Genomic DNA, 16,110 nt, shown 5'->3' with positions numbered 1-16,110 from the left:
AGTGTTTTAGTGATTGTTCTAAGTATTACATTTTATTCACATAACTTACCATGGTGTGCTAGTGTCAACATTTTACCAGTTTGAGTGAAATACAGAAAGCTTACCTCGCTTTAGATTCCTTATCCTACCCCATGTATAAGATCATCATAAATATTTCCTCTACATTCCCTATAAGCATTTTGCAGTGTTGTACTTTTTGCTTCAACCATCAAACATAATTTAGAAAATTCACAATTATCCTTAAACTATTCAAAAAAAATGTGAGAGGAAGGAAAGCTTCCAAATAATATTCTATGAGGCCAGAATTACCTTGATACCAAAACTTGACAGAAACACCACAAAATAGAAACCTACTGGCCAATATCTCTGATGAACACAGATGAAGAAAACCTCAACAAGGTATTAGCAAATTACATACAAAACATTAAAAAGATCATTCACTGTGATCATGTGGGATTTATTCTAGGGATGCAAGGATGGTCCAATATTTGTAAATAATGTGATACACCACATCAACAAATTGAAGGATAAAAATCATATAATTATCTCAATAAGTGCAGAAAAGTATTTGACAAAATTCAACATTCACTCATGAAAAAAAAACTCTCAACAAAGTAGAGTTAGAGAGAACATATCTCAACATAATAAAGGCCATATGTGGAAAACCCACTGCTAACAGATACCCCATGGTAAAAACAAAACAAAACAAAAAAACAAACCTGACAGCTTTTCCTCTAAGATCAGGAATAAGATAAGGAAGTCCACTCTTAGTCATCACAGTACTGGAAGTCCTGGCCAGAGCAATTACACAAGAAAAGGAAAAAGGGGCATGCATCTATGTTGATAAAGAAGAAGTTAAAATGTCACTTGATGCAGATGACATGATGTTATACATAGAAACTCCTAAAAACTCCGCAAAAAAACTAAAAGTAAAAGGAGTCCAGTAAAGTAGCAGGACACAAAATTAATATCCAGAAATCAGGAGCATTTCTATATGTTAATAACAAAGTAGCAGAAAGAGAAATAAAGATGTGGTATATACATACAATAAAATATTACTCAGTCATCAGAAAGGATAAATACTTCCCATTTACAGTGACATGGTTAGAACTGGAATGTATTATGCTGAGCGAAATAAGTCAATCAGAGAAAGATACTTATATGGTTTCTCTCATATGTAAAATATAGAAAGCAGCACAGAGGGTCATAAGAAAGAGAGGAAAAACTTAATAGGAAGTCATCAGAGAAGAAGAAAAACCATACGAGACTCTTAACTATAGGAAACAAACTGAGGGTTAGTAGAGAGAAGGCAGAAAGGGGGATGAGGTAACTGCGTGATGGGCGTTAATTAAGGAGGGCAGGTGATGTGATGAGCACTGGGTATTATATGCAGCTGATGAATTACTGGAAACAAAGTATGTACTATAGGTTGGCTATTTTGAATTTTAAAGAAACTAAAAAAAAAGAAGAGTAATTAAGAAAATAGCATTTACAATTGCACCAAAAAGAATAAAAGACCCAGGAATAAACTTCTAAGCAATGAGGTAAAAGACCTGTACTTTGAAAACTATAAAACAATGATGAAAGAAACAGAAAATGACACAAACAAATGAAAAGATATTCCATGTTCATGGAGTGGAAGAATTAATACTCTTAAAATGTTCATATTATCCAAAGCAATCAACAGATTCAATTGTAATCCCAATCAAAATACCAAAAGCAAAAGCATTTTTTTACAAAACCAAAACAAATAATACTAAAGTTTGTAGGGAACCACAAAAGACCTTGAATAGCCAAAGCAATCTTGAGAAAGAACAAAAAATCTGGAGGTATCATAATCCCAGATTTCAAGATATACTACAAAGCTATAATAATCAAAACAGTATGGTCCTAGCGCAAAAATAGAAACATAAATCAGTGGAACAGAACAGAGTACCCAGAAATAAATTCATGACTACATGGTCAATTAATCTATGAAAAGGAGGTAAGAATATACAATGGGGGAAAGACAGTCTCTTCAATAAATGGGGATGGAAAAACTGGACAGTTACATATAAAAATGAAACTGTGCCACTTTTCAACACTTTACACAAAAATAAACTCAAAGTCAATTAAAGAACTATATGTGAGACCTGAAACCATAAAAAAAAAATCCTAGAAGAGAACATAGACAGTAATTTCTCTGTTATAAGCCATAGCAACATTTTTCCAAATATGTCTTCTAAGGAAAGGAAAACAAAAGCAAAAATAAACTATTGGGACTAAATAAAAATAAATAGCTTTTGTACAGCAAAGGAAATCAGCAACAAAGCAAAAGGCAATTTACTAAATGGGATATTTGCAAATGATAAATCCACTCTGGGGTTTAAATCCAACTATATATATTATGGACTTACACAACACCAAAAAGCAAAAAATACTTTTAAAAAATGGGCAGAGGACCTAAGACACTTATCCGAGGAAAACACACAGATGGCCACAGACACATAAAAAGATGCTCAATATCACTAATCATCAGGGAAACGCAAATTAAAACCACGGTGAGATATCACCTTTTATCTGTTAGATGGCTAACATAAAAAAGACAAGAAACAACAGGTGCTGGCCAAGATGTATAGAAAAAGGAACACTCATATGGTGTTGATGGGAATGCAAGTTGATACAGCCACTCTGAAAATCAGTATGGAGATTCTTCAAAAAATTAAAAATAGAAATACCATATGATCTAATAATTCCACTATGGGTATTCACCCAAAGAAGATTTAAAACACTAATTTGGAAAAAAATATGTACTCATATGTTTATTGCAGCATTATTTACAATAGCCAAGATATGGAGGCAACCTTAAGTGTCCATTGATAAACAAATGGATAAGGAAGGTGCTACACACACGTGCGCATGTGTGTGCACACACATACACACACAGTGGAATATTACACAGGCATAAAAAAGGATGAAATCTTGCCAACTGATATAACATGGATGGACCTGGAGGGTATATGCTAAGGAAGATAAATGAAGCTGAGAAAGACAAATACCATGAGGAATCTTTAAAAAATGAACAAACAAAAGGCAGAATCAGCCCTGTTAATATAGAGAACAAAGTGATGGTTGCCAGAGGAGAAGGGGTAGAGGGTGGGAAAAATGGTTGAAAGGCTTCCAGTTATGGAATGAATAAGAAACAACATGGGGAATATATAGCCAATGATACTGTAATAGTTATGTATGGGGACAGATGGTAGCTACACTTGTGGTGAACATGTTGAATTGTATAAACTTGTTGAATTACTATACTGTACATCTGAAAATAATGTAACATTGTGTGTCAACTATACTCAAAAGAAAAAAGAACATTCATATGGAAAAAGTAAGTCTATCTTATTCATCCATTTTGTTCTGTTTTTTTCTTCCTGATATTCTAAGATTCCCTCCACCTTTTTTTTCCCTTTACCATTTCTGTTTTTTAGAGTGCTTCCTTTAACTATTCTTTAAGGGTAATTATTATAACAATACTCTGATTTTTCATCCATCTAAAAGTGGCTTAATTTTTCCTTCATTCCCAATAGCTTTACCAGATACAGAATTAGTGGTTGACAGGTCTTTTCTTCCAGTACTTGAAAAATGTTCTGCTACCTTCTTATGCTCTCCATAGTTTCTAATAAGAAATCTGGTGACATTAGAATTTTTTTCCCCTATAGGTAAGGTGTTATTCTGTTTGGCTGCTTTCAAACCGTTGTCTTTAGTTTCAGAAGTTTAACTATTATGTTTCTTGGTGTGCATTTCTTTAGATTTATGGTACTTGCAATTCACTCAGATTCTTAAATTGTAGGTTTGCATGTTGAGTCAAATTTGACATTTTTCAACCATTGTTTATTCTAATACTTTTTTATCCCCACTCCTTCTCCTTTCCTTCTGTGATTCGGATGACACAAACATTAGATTCTTTTTTTAAAAGATTTTATTTATTCATGAGAGACACACAGAGAGAGAGAGAAAGGCAGAGACACCGGCAGAGAGAGAATCAGGCTCCATGCAGGGAGCCTGATGTGGGACTTGATCCCAGGACTCCAGGACTATGCCCTGGGCCAAAGGCAGATGCTCAACTGCTGAGCCACCCAGGGATCCCCCAAACATTAGGTTCTTTTTGCCACAGTCCCAGAAGTCTCTGAGGCTCTAGTTTTGTATTTTTGATTCAGTCTTATTTTCTATGTTGTTCAAATTAACTAATTTCTATTTCTATCTTAAAATTCATGGATTCTTTTCTTTGTCCTCTCCTTTCTGCTGTTAAGTATATCCACTTAAAGGTGTTTTAAGTTGTGTATTTTTAAGTTCTAAAATGTTTGTTTTGTACTGCTTTATCTATTTCTTTGCTGAGACTTTCCATTTCTTTCATGTGACAATACCCCCTCTCCCTCTTTATTTCCAGCATGCTTGAAATTGCTCATTGAAACACTTTTATGATGGTTGCTTTAAAATGCTGGTCAGATATTTCTAAAACCTGTGTCATGTTGGTGTCTGTTGATTATCTTTTGTCATCCAAGTTGAGACATTCCTGGTTTTTGTTATGGTGAATGATTTTTCAATTAAAACATGGGCATTTTTAAAAAAGATTTTTATTTATTTATTCATAGAGACAGAGAGAGAGAGAGAGAGAGAGAGGCAGAGACACAGGCAGAGGGAGAAGCAGGCTCCATGCAGAGAGCCTGACATGGGACTCCATCCAGGGTCTCCAAGATCATGCCCTGGGCTGCAGGCAGCGCTAAACCGCTGCGCCACCGGGGCTGCCCAAAACATGGGCATTTTGAATAGCATGCTATGAAATTCTGGATGTTACCTAAATCTTCTCTTAGCCAGTCTCTTTTGAACTGCTTTGGTGGAGGAAGGGTATCCCTTCCCCTCATTACTACCAGGTATGGGTAGAAGGCTCATTAGTGCTGGGTTGGGGGTGGGGACTCAGGCTCCAGACTAGGTTTCCATTGATACATCTCTGGGGAGGTGGAGAGAGGTCTGCCATTGTTCCAGATCTTGCCTCCAAAGACAAGGGGTTCCTTATTATCAATGGTGGAAGTGAAAGTCTAGTAGACATTACTCAGTGAGAAGAGAAGGGTATGTTGGTAGCACCAGGTCTGAGAAGTCCAGGTTCCCCTGGACTGATCCCCTCTGGAACCAGGGAGGGATCTCCTCTGGAACCAGGGAGGGAACTCATTACTACCCAGAGGGATCTAAGTCTTGGCTACACACTCAACTTCTTTTTCACCACTACAGTCAAGGGTGGGGGATGGAGAACCTCATGACAGCCTGGCAAGACTGGAAGTCTAGGCTCCCCACTGGGTCTTTGCTTGTGGGGTCTGTGGGTTTTCCCACAGAGTTTTCTGTGGTGTTTACTGCAGTGAGGTGGCGATTGTCTAAAAGTTTTTTGTCTTGACAGGCTGTTCTCTTTTTATGGTCTTTTGGCTAGAAAGGGTAGGGTTTCTTGGAAGCTTTTATTTATATATGTGCACTTTGGCTTCTCTGGCCCCCAAGCTAATAAATATGAGGAAAACATTAATCTCAGGGAATCCACCACTGTGTCACTCATTGAGTCTCAAGGTTCCCAGGCGGTCCACCTCCTTCTCCACGCCATTCAGAGTCTTCTTGTGGTTTTCATATAGAACAGACAGGGATTTCAGCTGTCCTTTGAAGGAGGAATAGAAGCAAGCGTGTCCACTCCATCTCTCCAGAGACATGAATTGGGAAGATTCTCTTAACAGTTTTTCTTTCTCTTCCACAGATTAATGATCAGCAAAATAACATTCAAGGATCATTAGCACATAGAAATGCCAGAGGAACAATAACAACAGAAAAGCCTACACAGGAGTGAAACAGGAAGAAGAAATGAATATGAATAAATTATTAACTCTACACCAAGTTTAGAAGTTAAAAAAAAAAGTGCTTCATATAAAGTTTAGCTTAGGGCAGAAGATATGAAAGAATGGCGGAGATGGTGAAAGAACTGGAGCCTGATACGGGGCTCAATCTGAGAAGCCTGAGATCATGACCTAACCAAAATCATGAGTTGAATGCTTAACCAACTGAGCCACGCAGGCACTCCAGGAGACTTTTTAAAGGTTTCATGTCAACGTTTAAGGCAGCAAAGTGGAGCAGAAGTTCTCCACATCATTAGCCAAGTATCGCTCAATTCCATTAGTTGAAGACAAAACCTAATTGCTGAGAAAAAGCAGAGGCAGAAGTTCCAAATCAGCAACTGACATCCTAGAGATACACTGTGAATTACAGCAGGAGAGAAAGGGATGAGTAATTAGCGCTACACATATTTCAGTAACGTGGCTTTTCTTATAATTAGCAGTCACATAATTTGAAAACCACCTTGTACAAAATCATTATTATTTTCCAAAAGTAACAGAAAAAAAAAAAACATAACAAGGAATGGTTGACATTCCCTTCATTCATTCTACCTCGCTTTATTATAAGAGTTGGTCAAAGACAGCTAGAGGAAGCAAATCAAGAAAATAAAAGATTTCTTTCACATTGCAATGGGTATATCCCTTTGAAGGTTTTCAAAGGACTTCTAAACTACAGCTTCCCTCAGCACCACAGTTCTATATACACTTGCCACATTACTTATGTTTTCTTTTAGGGATTGCAACTGTAAGTATTAGAAGTCTCCTGTCTGCTGGTGTTGACACCCTAGGGTGTTAGAAACAATGAGATGCTCCTCCGTTAGTGGATCAATTTTTATAATTATATTTTAGTATTTAAATTTAATAAACTAGTATAATAATTAGATAAGTTATAAAATAATCAAATGTTATTTAATTCTTTAATTTTCTTAATGTTATTTAATATGTTAGCAGCTAGGAAGGACTAGAAAGAATTTCTAAATAAACTTAAAAACAGACGGTGTTGCAAAGGAAGAAAGAAAGGTATACTCTGGAGAAAAAGAAAGTTGGACTACATATTTAGAGCAGTCCTGGGGCAGAAAATGAGAATTAGCAATTGGTGAGGGAGGAATTTTCATCACCCCTGGTCAGTCCTTTGATCAACCACCAATCATTCACTACCAGTGCACTCCACACCCCAAAGGAGGCAGGCACAGCAACACGTGTCCTACAATCTGCAGAAGTAAGAGTGTGTGTGACCCAAGGAGTCTGAGGCAAGAAGGCTGGTTAAGATCACAGAGAGGAGCATGGATTTGAACAAGCACAATGAATTGCAGGTTCTATCTGCGAGTACCAAGGCAGAGAGAAGAGTATAACATGTAAGTTGAGGACATCATCTCTAGGAGGCCACTAAAGACATGAGAACAAGAAGGAACCCAGGGAGATTGCTCAGAATGGGGGGGAAAAAAAGAGGGTCAAATAAAGAATGCACAGGAACACCAACATTTTAATGACAAGGCAAAAATAGTAATTAAGAGAAAAAGTTCAAGGAAGACACACACAAAAATAATATTGAGGAAGGCAAAAGAGATGTGTCAGAAAGCTGAAAGTCATAGCAGTTCCAAATGCTGCAAAAGCCAAAATAATGTAAAAAGCAGACACTGTCCATTAGCTTTGGTATCTGGGCTGTCAGTACAGAACCAAGCAAAGGCAATTTCAGTGGTGTCTTCTGAGTGTTAGCGCCAATCATCCTCAGTGTCACCCACTGCACACACTGGCCACTGGCTCATATTGTCTTCTCTGTTTACATCCAGCCATTTATATTATTTGAATTAATAAACACATTTTACAAAGGCAATGGGAAAATGTATACATGACATAAAGCTCAACTAAATATATTTAGCTGAAACACTTAATGCATTGGCAATACATTTCTCCATGTTTTGTATTTCTGATTTTGTGAGGTACTCACATCTAAGTATGGCATCTCGCATCTAAGTACAGCAAACTTATTATTCACTGTTAAAATTATTTTTTATGAAGTTCTTGATAAATGAAAATACTCAGGATATAATCTTACTTTGAAAATATTTACAAAATAGTTTATCAAATAGGATCTCAATAATAAAAACATACATAAAAGAAAGTAAACATAAGACAAAATATTTGTAACTGCCTATAGAAAAAAGTGTTATTGGAGGTTTTTTTCTGCTGACTCATACTCTTCAGCATTTATGTAAGTATGTGTTTTGTATAATTTTACTAATCATGAAAAGGAATAATTAAAACCTATTAAAAGACAGAATCAATTTCCTGTCTTCCCACAAGTGTGTAGTAACCAAGTTCTTCTAGGGTAATACTTATTTAATTTGGGGTGTGAAGCAGCTATACATCACTGTGCCTTAGAAGAGAGCTGTCTTTCAACAACTCTAAGATTACATGCCATAAATATTTTTAGCAACCAGGAAAGTGTGAGTTCTACAGGAAAGTCGCATATTATAGTGACTCTGCCTCTAACATGTACAGTGCCCAAAGAGTCACCGTGTGCTTGCTTTCTTAGACAAAGTATTTGCATACTAAAACAGTTTCAGATTTTGGTTAATAAGATGATGAAGACTCGCTGTGTTGAAAAAAAAAATAAGATGATGAAGAGACAGTAGAGCACTGAAAAGCCTATTATTGTAGGGGGTGTGCTTGTACATATGTCTATTAACTTTTCATTTTGTAAAAGTAATGATTTGCAGCAAGGATGCATGTTATTATGAAGAATCCTGCTGTTCTAGTGCACTGTTTCACAAACTTGCCTGATGGTATGAATTACCAAGGACACTTGTAAAAATGTAGATTCCCGAGCCCAACCTCTAGAATCAGAATCTCAAGAGAGAGGGTCTAAAAATATCTGTATTTTTTAAGTTTCCTGGGACATCAATCCCAACAAGATCTGAGTATTTTCCTGAGAGTGTTTTAAAAGCATCTATTGAACCATTCACTTTCCCAATTTCCTACTTTTCCCTTTGCAACTATTCCCATCAAATTATGCACATGCTTTCCAGACTAGCGTAAATGCCGATGATAATCAGTGATCTCCAGGTCTGTAGCTGTCATTTCAAATTTCACTACCTGTCAGTCCTCCTTCCATGCATCCTTGCAAAGTCTGCTAGAAGTCAGCTGCTATCCCATTGCCACAACTGGCCACCCATTGGTTCCATCTAATTGAAAGTGCCCACAATATCTACATCCTTTTAGTCACTAATTCCAATCCTAGATTATTTAATAATCAGAAATGTGACAAAAATTTACACTTTCATCATCACATCAGTTCCATCATCACATCAGGTAAAACAAAACAAAACAAAAAACCAAAATACACAACAAAAATCAACAGGATATAACTGGAATGTGACCAAATAGAGAATAGTTAAATAATTTATGGTACATAACTAAAAAATCATTCAGCAAACCTAAAATGTTTTTAAAGACTATTTAATAGTATGAAAAATTCTCACTATTTAGTGATCATTTATTTTTTTGAGCTTTTATATTTCAGTTTATTCTTCACTTAACTTTTAAAACACTACTATAGTTGAATATTAAAACAAAAACAATAACAAGTAGTGAGCTATGATTATAGTCCTTCACTCATCCACTACTGCATATAAAATGCCAGCAGCAGTGTATTCACTGGCCCCATTAAGAGGTCTGACACTGACCACCACCCCTAGGATGATGTTCATCATCCTCATATGCTTCCCCATTGTAATGGCGCTGTCTCTCCTGATTGGGATCAAAGTCCACCAGTTCTACCTGGTCCATTTCATCAGTCTCTTCTACTTCTTTCCTCTCAGGTAGGAGTTTTTCCAGCAAAGAAAGTTTATCAGGAGAGAGAAAGTCGTTCTCGGGGAAGTTTACCTTAAATTCGATGATTAGGCGACCCTTCTCATATGGTCTCAATAAACTGGCATGCCTTCATTTAGCACACACTTGATATCCCCACGCTTGACAATCTGACCTGGATGAGAGGTGATGATGATGGTTCAGTTGTCAAGAGTAGATATTGGCTTTTGAAAGCCACACAGGGCTTCAACCAGCTGTATATCCAAACATATGAAAAGATCTTCTCCTCGTCGAGTAAAAACAGCATGGTCCTTCTGATCTAAAACAATGATAATATCTCCTGGTTCCAGTCCTGGTTCTTGGTCTCCCTCACCATGGAATGTTATCTTCTGGCCATCTTTCATGCCTTTGTCAATATGCACTTCTAGAATCTTCTTCTCTCGAACTATCTTCCTTCCATTGCAGCTTTTACATCTATCTTAGGACTGATCCGTTCCCCATGGCCCTGGCACTCCATGCACACAGATTGAATTTGCTGAACCATTCCAGGTCCTATCTGATGAATTCTTATTTGCATTCCAGTACCTCGGCAATTGGGACAACATTCGACTGCTCCTTTCTTACCACCTCAGCCTTCACATTTATCGCAAATCACATTCTTTTGCAGAGCTAGTTTTCTTGTTGTGCCATTATATAAATCTTCTAAGGTTACTGAGAGCTGATGTACAACATTTTTACCTCTCCTTTCTCTCTGCATCCTGCCTCCTCCTCCAAAAAACATATCAAAGAGGTCCATGGGGGAGCCAAAACCCCACCAGCTCCACCTTCTTTAATTGCCTGTTCTCCTCCTTTGTCATATAATTCCCTTTTCTTTGCATCAGAGAGCACTTCATAAGCTTGAGAAATCTGTTTAAACTTCTCTCCTTCATTTGGATTCTTATCAGGGTGGTACTTCAAGGCCAGTTTTCTGTAAGCCTTTTTCAATTCCTCCTGGGTGGCCTTGGGTTTGACCCCCAAAACATCACAGTAAGTGGTTTCTTTCACCATTTTCTACAGCCGGTGAGAGGGCCGAAGCCGGTGTGGGGAGCGGAAAGGAGCGCGTTGCTGGGCGCAGCTCAGGCAGCCGCCGCTCCTCCACATCTCACCAAGCGTTCTGGAAAGTTCCCTTAGTGATCATTTAAAGGAAATAGCAAAACAATATACAATATGGCCCCAGATGCATGCACATGCACACACAAACAGAAACAAAAAAGGGGAAGAAAATATAACAAAATGTTAACAGCAGTTATTTGGGGTGATCTTAGATTATGTTTTCTTGATATATTCCTATATTTTCTAAATTGTCTATAAGGCCTTGAGCTCACAACCCTAAGTAAGCTAAGAGTTGGTCACTCAAACTAGATGCCCCCAGAAAGAATTATTTAAGAAAAAGAAAAAGGAGTCAGAAATTATTTGGAGTCTCTGAATAGGAATTAAAATTACAATAAAATTTATTTATACAATTGCTTATTTGGCTCCCTCACTCAACCATAAATAAAATTAGAGTAGGAATTATATGCATCTTGCTCATAGCTATACTCTGAGTGCCTGGCACGTTCTAGGAAGTGAATAAATATTGATTATGAATAAATGAAAGAAAGGAGGAAAAACAGGAAGGAAAGGTAGGAGGAGGGGAATGAAGGAGCAAGGTCCTGGTGAATCTGACAGACAAGGAGCTTGTCCGTCAACTTCTTCAAGCATCCTTGCTGCCTAGCTGCTGTCTGGCATATAACATATCCTGAACATGTTGTAGACATGAATACGTAGATAAACTGAGATTTACTTCTTTCAAATGTTTTTCAGTTTTACTGAGGTATAATTGACATAGGAAACTGTAAGGTATTTAAAGTATATGTCACAGTGATTTAATATATGTGCACCTCATGAAAGGACTCTCCCATCTAGTTAATTCACACGCATGAATTAATTTTACCTGTCAACCTGATGGGGCTAAGAGATGCCCAGACAACTGTCAAACATTTCTGGATATCTGTCAGGGTGTTTCTGGAAGAGATTAGCACTTGAATCGGTAGCCTGGATGAAGAAGATCTGCCTTCTCCAGTGTGGGTGGGCATCTTCCAATCTGCTGGAGTCAGGGTGAATGCACTCTTTTATCTTGAACAAGGACACCTGTCTTCTCATGCCCTCAGACATCCATACTCCTGGCTCTCTGGCTTTCAGAACCACAATAGGAACTTACTGCTTTCCTGGGTCACCAGTTTGCAGATGGGACATCATGGCACTACTCACCCTCCAAAACTGTGGGAACCAATCCCTCCTAATAAATCTCTTAAATATCTCTATGTATCTTATTGGTGGTTTCTCTGGAAAACCCTTACTAATACATCCAATTCCAACAGCATCCAACACCCTCTATCATCATGCCTCGTCTGTCTTGGCATCTTCATGTTCTCCAGCCCCAAACAACCATTGCTTTTGTCACCTCCATATTGTATTTCTCACACAATTGCTATTGACTTCTCCCATCCTTCCCAAACCCTGTTCTGCCCCTGGCCTCCCTGTTTCTTTACGGACACCGTTAAGTACAACGTTCCCACCTGATTTTTCATAGCCTACAAGATGCTATAGATTAAACGTTATATTATCTCAGGGTCCCCTGTACTTTTCCCTCAGTGTTTATCACAATGCAGTGGCATCATTATTTTGTGGTTAGCTGCCTAATGGTTGTCTTTTCCACTCTGCTATAAGCAACTCAAGAGCAGGGATCATATGTCATTTGCGTATTGCTGGGTCCCCAGACCTGGCCCAGTGCTTGGCACGAGAGCAAAGCTGGGTTCCAATCTCCAGGGAATAAGCCTGTGGATAAGGTCCAGTGGGAGAAGACAGAGGGAGGCACACCTATGAAAGGGGCAGCCCTAGGATTCTTTCATAGGCCTCCGGCCCTGTTGTTGCTGCTTATCTTTTCATGAAACTTAACCATCATCAAATGAACATATTACTCTACAATTGTTGAATATGTTCTACTTTAGGAGAATGTGCTCAGAGGGTGCCACCCATCTCCTTACATACCTCCTACTCCTCACCCTCTCCTCCCCAAAGCACCCACACAATCACTTATTCATCCAGCCCCTCTCTCCTTCTCAAGGTTAATCTTCTTGCTAAAGCTATACTCCTCCTTTCCCGTTTCCTCTTCCCATCTGTCATGTTTTCCCATCTCTGTCACCCTCATGCATCCTTCCAGCCTGGAAGAGTGGGGAACTCTCCAGTATCTCCTTATTCTCTGCTTCCCTTCAATGCCAAAGTCCTTGAAAAACTGTCTCTGTCTGGAGCACTCACCTCCACCCCACCCACACACTATTATCATTTACTCATTTTTTTTTAATAGTTACTATGTGCTAACAATACAGAAGCCAAAAACATTCGCAAAAGTTGCAATAAAGCACCTTCCTGCCATTGGTGTCCTCAAGCCCCACACTCCCCTCATGGGCAACCCCGCTAGCAGCATCTTATGTATCTTTCCAGAGAGCAGATGTCACAGTGGGAAAATCAATAAGATTGGTTCCCATGGATCATGTCAGATAATAATCTTTTTATTTCTTTCTAAAATATCATACCACCAGAGAACATTTGTCTTCTACTTTTTATTGTGAATCCACTGCCTCCTTATGTAGGTTCCTGAGAAGAGGGTATGCTTTTTCTGAACCATTTCCAACATGCGGTTGTTCCATGGAACTGTTGTTTGTAGATTTCTATAGCTAAAACAGGGAAGTTGCCCATTTTAGTCCAAATTTCAGTCTGTGATTCACCTCGCACTTCAGGGAATAGCCTGACATCATTAGACATTAGCCATTCTTATTCTATGGCATTGTTACTCTGCTTTATGATAACCATAAAACTTAAAAATTTGAGCCATTTCTTTCCTTCACAAGTCTGAAATTCAGAAATTTTTAATTGGTTTTCATATACATTTGAATTTATTCATGTTCAAAGGTAATTCTACATATGAAACACTGTTGTAATTGTCTGAAATAAATTGGTGAGCTTCCTGCTGCTAAATAATAAAAATAATGAGAGACGAGCATTTTTTTTTTATCTTAAGTTGAAGAAATTTTCTTCCAAATGATTTTCCTTGAAGAAGAAAATTATCTGACAAGGACAAACACATTATATTTGAGTATTTCTGGTGGGTCACAGTCTTGTAAGGAAGCATTAGCCCAGTGAATTGCTTGTAAATCCAGGCTAACATATTAGTGTATTTTATTTCTAAAGTGTTTTGAGACCACACATTATGAAAGGTGTTATATAAATGCAAAGTACTACTTTTAAATTAAATTTTCTTGGAACTCAAAAGTCATATGGCTTTTATTAATGTAAAGTTTATCTTGACCTTGCAGCAGAGAGTATAATCAAGTTGAAAAAATATTGGTATAATGTTATAGGGGTTAAAACTAATGTGGAATCTTATAAAGAAGAAATGCTTTCCTACTTTCCAAACAAGATTGACTGTGTGACACTGGCTTGGTGATTTATCTGTAAAAGTTATACCATGATCTCATAATTCAATATTGGTAGGGATGTTCAATGCATGATTTATTGGGTTTCTCTTTATCCTAAATGCCAGCAAAAGAAATAGGCTATCCAATAGGCTTACTTTTTCATTTACTACATGTAAAATGTGAAAGAGAAGCAATATGAGAATTGTAAAAGGATAAACCCTTGCTACTATCACTGAAAATTAACAACAAGCCTCAAGTGAATTATTACAATTTTGGCAAACACAAAGAAAATTCTATTTACTCCTGGCCCTCAAAGGAAAAAAAATTATTGTTATAGCAAAAAAAAAAAAGTCAACATTGTCTGGTGCTTGAGACAGGAGTATAACATGTCAGTTCACAGTAGATTCATGGTAATCACCACGTGGAGGCTCATCCAACTAGTGCTGGACATAATGTGAGAGCCATGAGGAGCAATGTGGATCGCTTCATTGACAGCCACCAAGCTGTCTATCCCAGCTGACATCTCCTATTTGTTCAAAGGTTAGATCTGCTCTGGGTTATAAACTGTAAACCTCTCCTAAGAGTGTAATTGTCACTGGGTACTTCTTCAAGGCAATATTCTAAAAAATGGACAGATATATTTGTAAGAACATTTAGGAAATATATTTTGTAGCTTAACAGCTCAAATAAAAAACATTCATCCCCACAAAGATGATCAAAACAAGTATTTTTAAACTGAAAATATTTTTGTTTGCAATAGAAACATGGGTTCTGGCTGTCAAAACATTTCTAAATAAAACATGATTTTTGCAAAAGATATTCAATTTGGCAAATATGTGCTTGTATAGAGAGACTCAAAGTACTTTAAAATTATTCATGGACCCATCAAAAATAAAAATAATATTTCCTATTATTTACTAACTCTATGAAAAGAACTGAGCAAAAGCTTCAAATTTATCACTAATTTAATCCTGGTTATTATTAAATGTGTGAAACAGATAAGAAAGCTAAGGCCTGGAGAAGTAATTTGTGCAAAGTTTCATGAACAGTTGAAGAGTGGGACTGCACTGACTCGCAAGCGGTAATAGTAACAAAGAAGTTTAAGAGACTTTTGAAAACAGTTCATTTTCTCATAGGATAAATGCCTAGGGGAAAGGAGCTGAGGACTAGAGGTTCCTTGATGTCGGTCAACAATCCTGTCCCTTCTATCAATGAAGGGAAGCTAGGAAACCAAGGCACAGAATTAGTGTAATTTTTCTAGAGGAAGGCTTGGCCAACATTTTCTATAAATAACCAGACAGTAGAAGTTTCAGGTTTGCAGGCAAATGGTCTCTATCCCAACTACCCGCCTCAGTCCATGTAGCTGGAAATCATCCAAAGATGATGCATGATGTCCACAATAGCCAAACTGTGGAAGGAGCCTCGGTGTCCATCGAAAGATGAATGGATAAAGAAGCTGTGGTCTATGTATAAAATGGAATATTACTCAGCCATTAGAAATGGCAAATACCCACCATTTGCTTCAACATGGATGGAACTGGAGGGTATTATGCTCAGTGAAATAAGTCAATCGGAGAAGGACAAACATTAGATGGTCTCATTCATTTGGGGAATATAAAAAATAGTGAAAGGGAATAAAGGGGAAAGGAGAAAAAATGAGTGGGAAATATCAGGAAGGGAGACAGAACATGAGAGACTCCTAACTCTGGGAAATGAACTAGGGGTGGTGGAAGGGGAGGTGGGCGGGAGGTGGGGGTGACTAGGTGACGGGCACTGAGGGGGCACTTGATGGGATGAGCACTGGGTGTTATTCTGTATGTTGGCAAATTGAACACCAATAAAAATAAATTTATAAAATAAAAAAATAAAAAACAAAAAACAAGGATGATGTATGAAAGAAC

At 37.6% G+C, this 16,110-nt stretch overlaps 1 protein-coding gene and 1 pseudogene across 1 annotated transcript in view; both read right to left on the bottom strand.

Annotated features, from left to right (window-relative positions):
- Positions 1 to 16,110, bottom strand: part of SDK1 (sidekick cell adhesion molecule 1) — a gene marked incomplete at its 5' end in the record, with an annotated part of 892,328 nt that overhangs the window by 458,985 nt on the left and 417,233 nt on the right. The window lies entirely within an intron of this gene.
- LOC129519673 (dnaJ homolog subfamily A member 1-like) lies at positions 9,570 to 10,775 on the bottom strand (annotated as a pseudogene).

This window comes from Nyctereutes procyonoides, unplaced genomic scaffold, assembly GCF_905146905.1.
Source record: "Nyctereutes procyonoides isolate TBG_1078 unplaced genomic scaffold, NYPRO_anot_genome, whole genome shotgun sequence".
Taxonomy (NCBI): Eukaryota; Metazoa; Chordata; class Mammalia; order Carnivora; family Canidae; genus Nyctereutes; species Nyctereutes procyonoides.
Note: the sequence above shows the minus strand (reverse complement) of the source record. Positions and strands in the feature narration are given on the sequence as shown.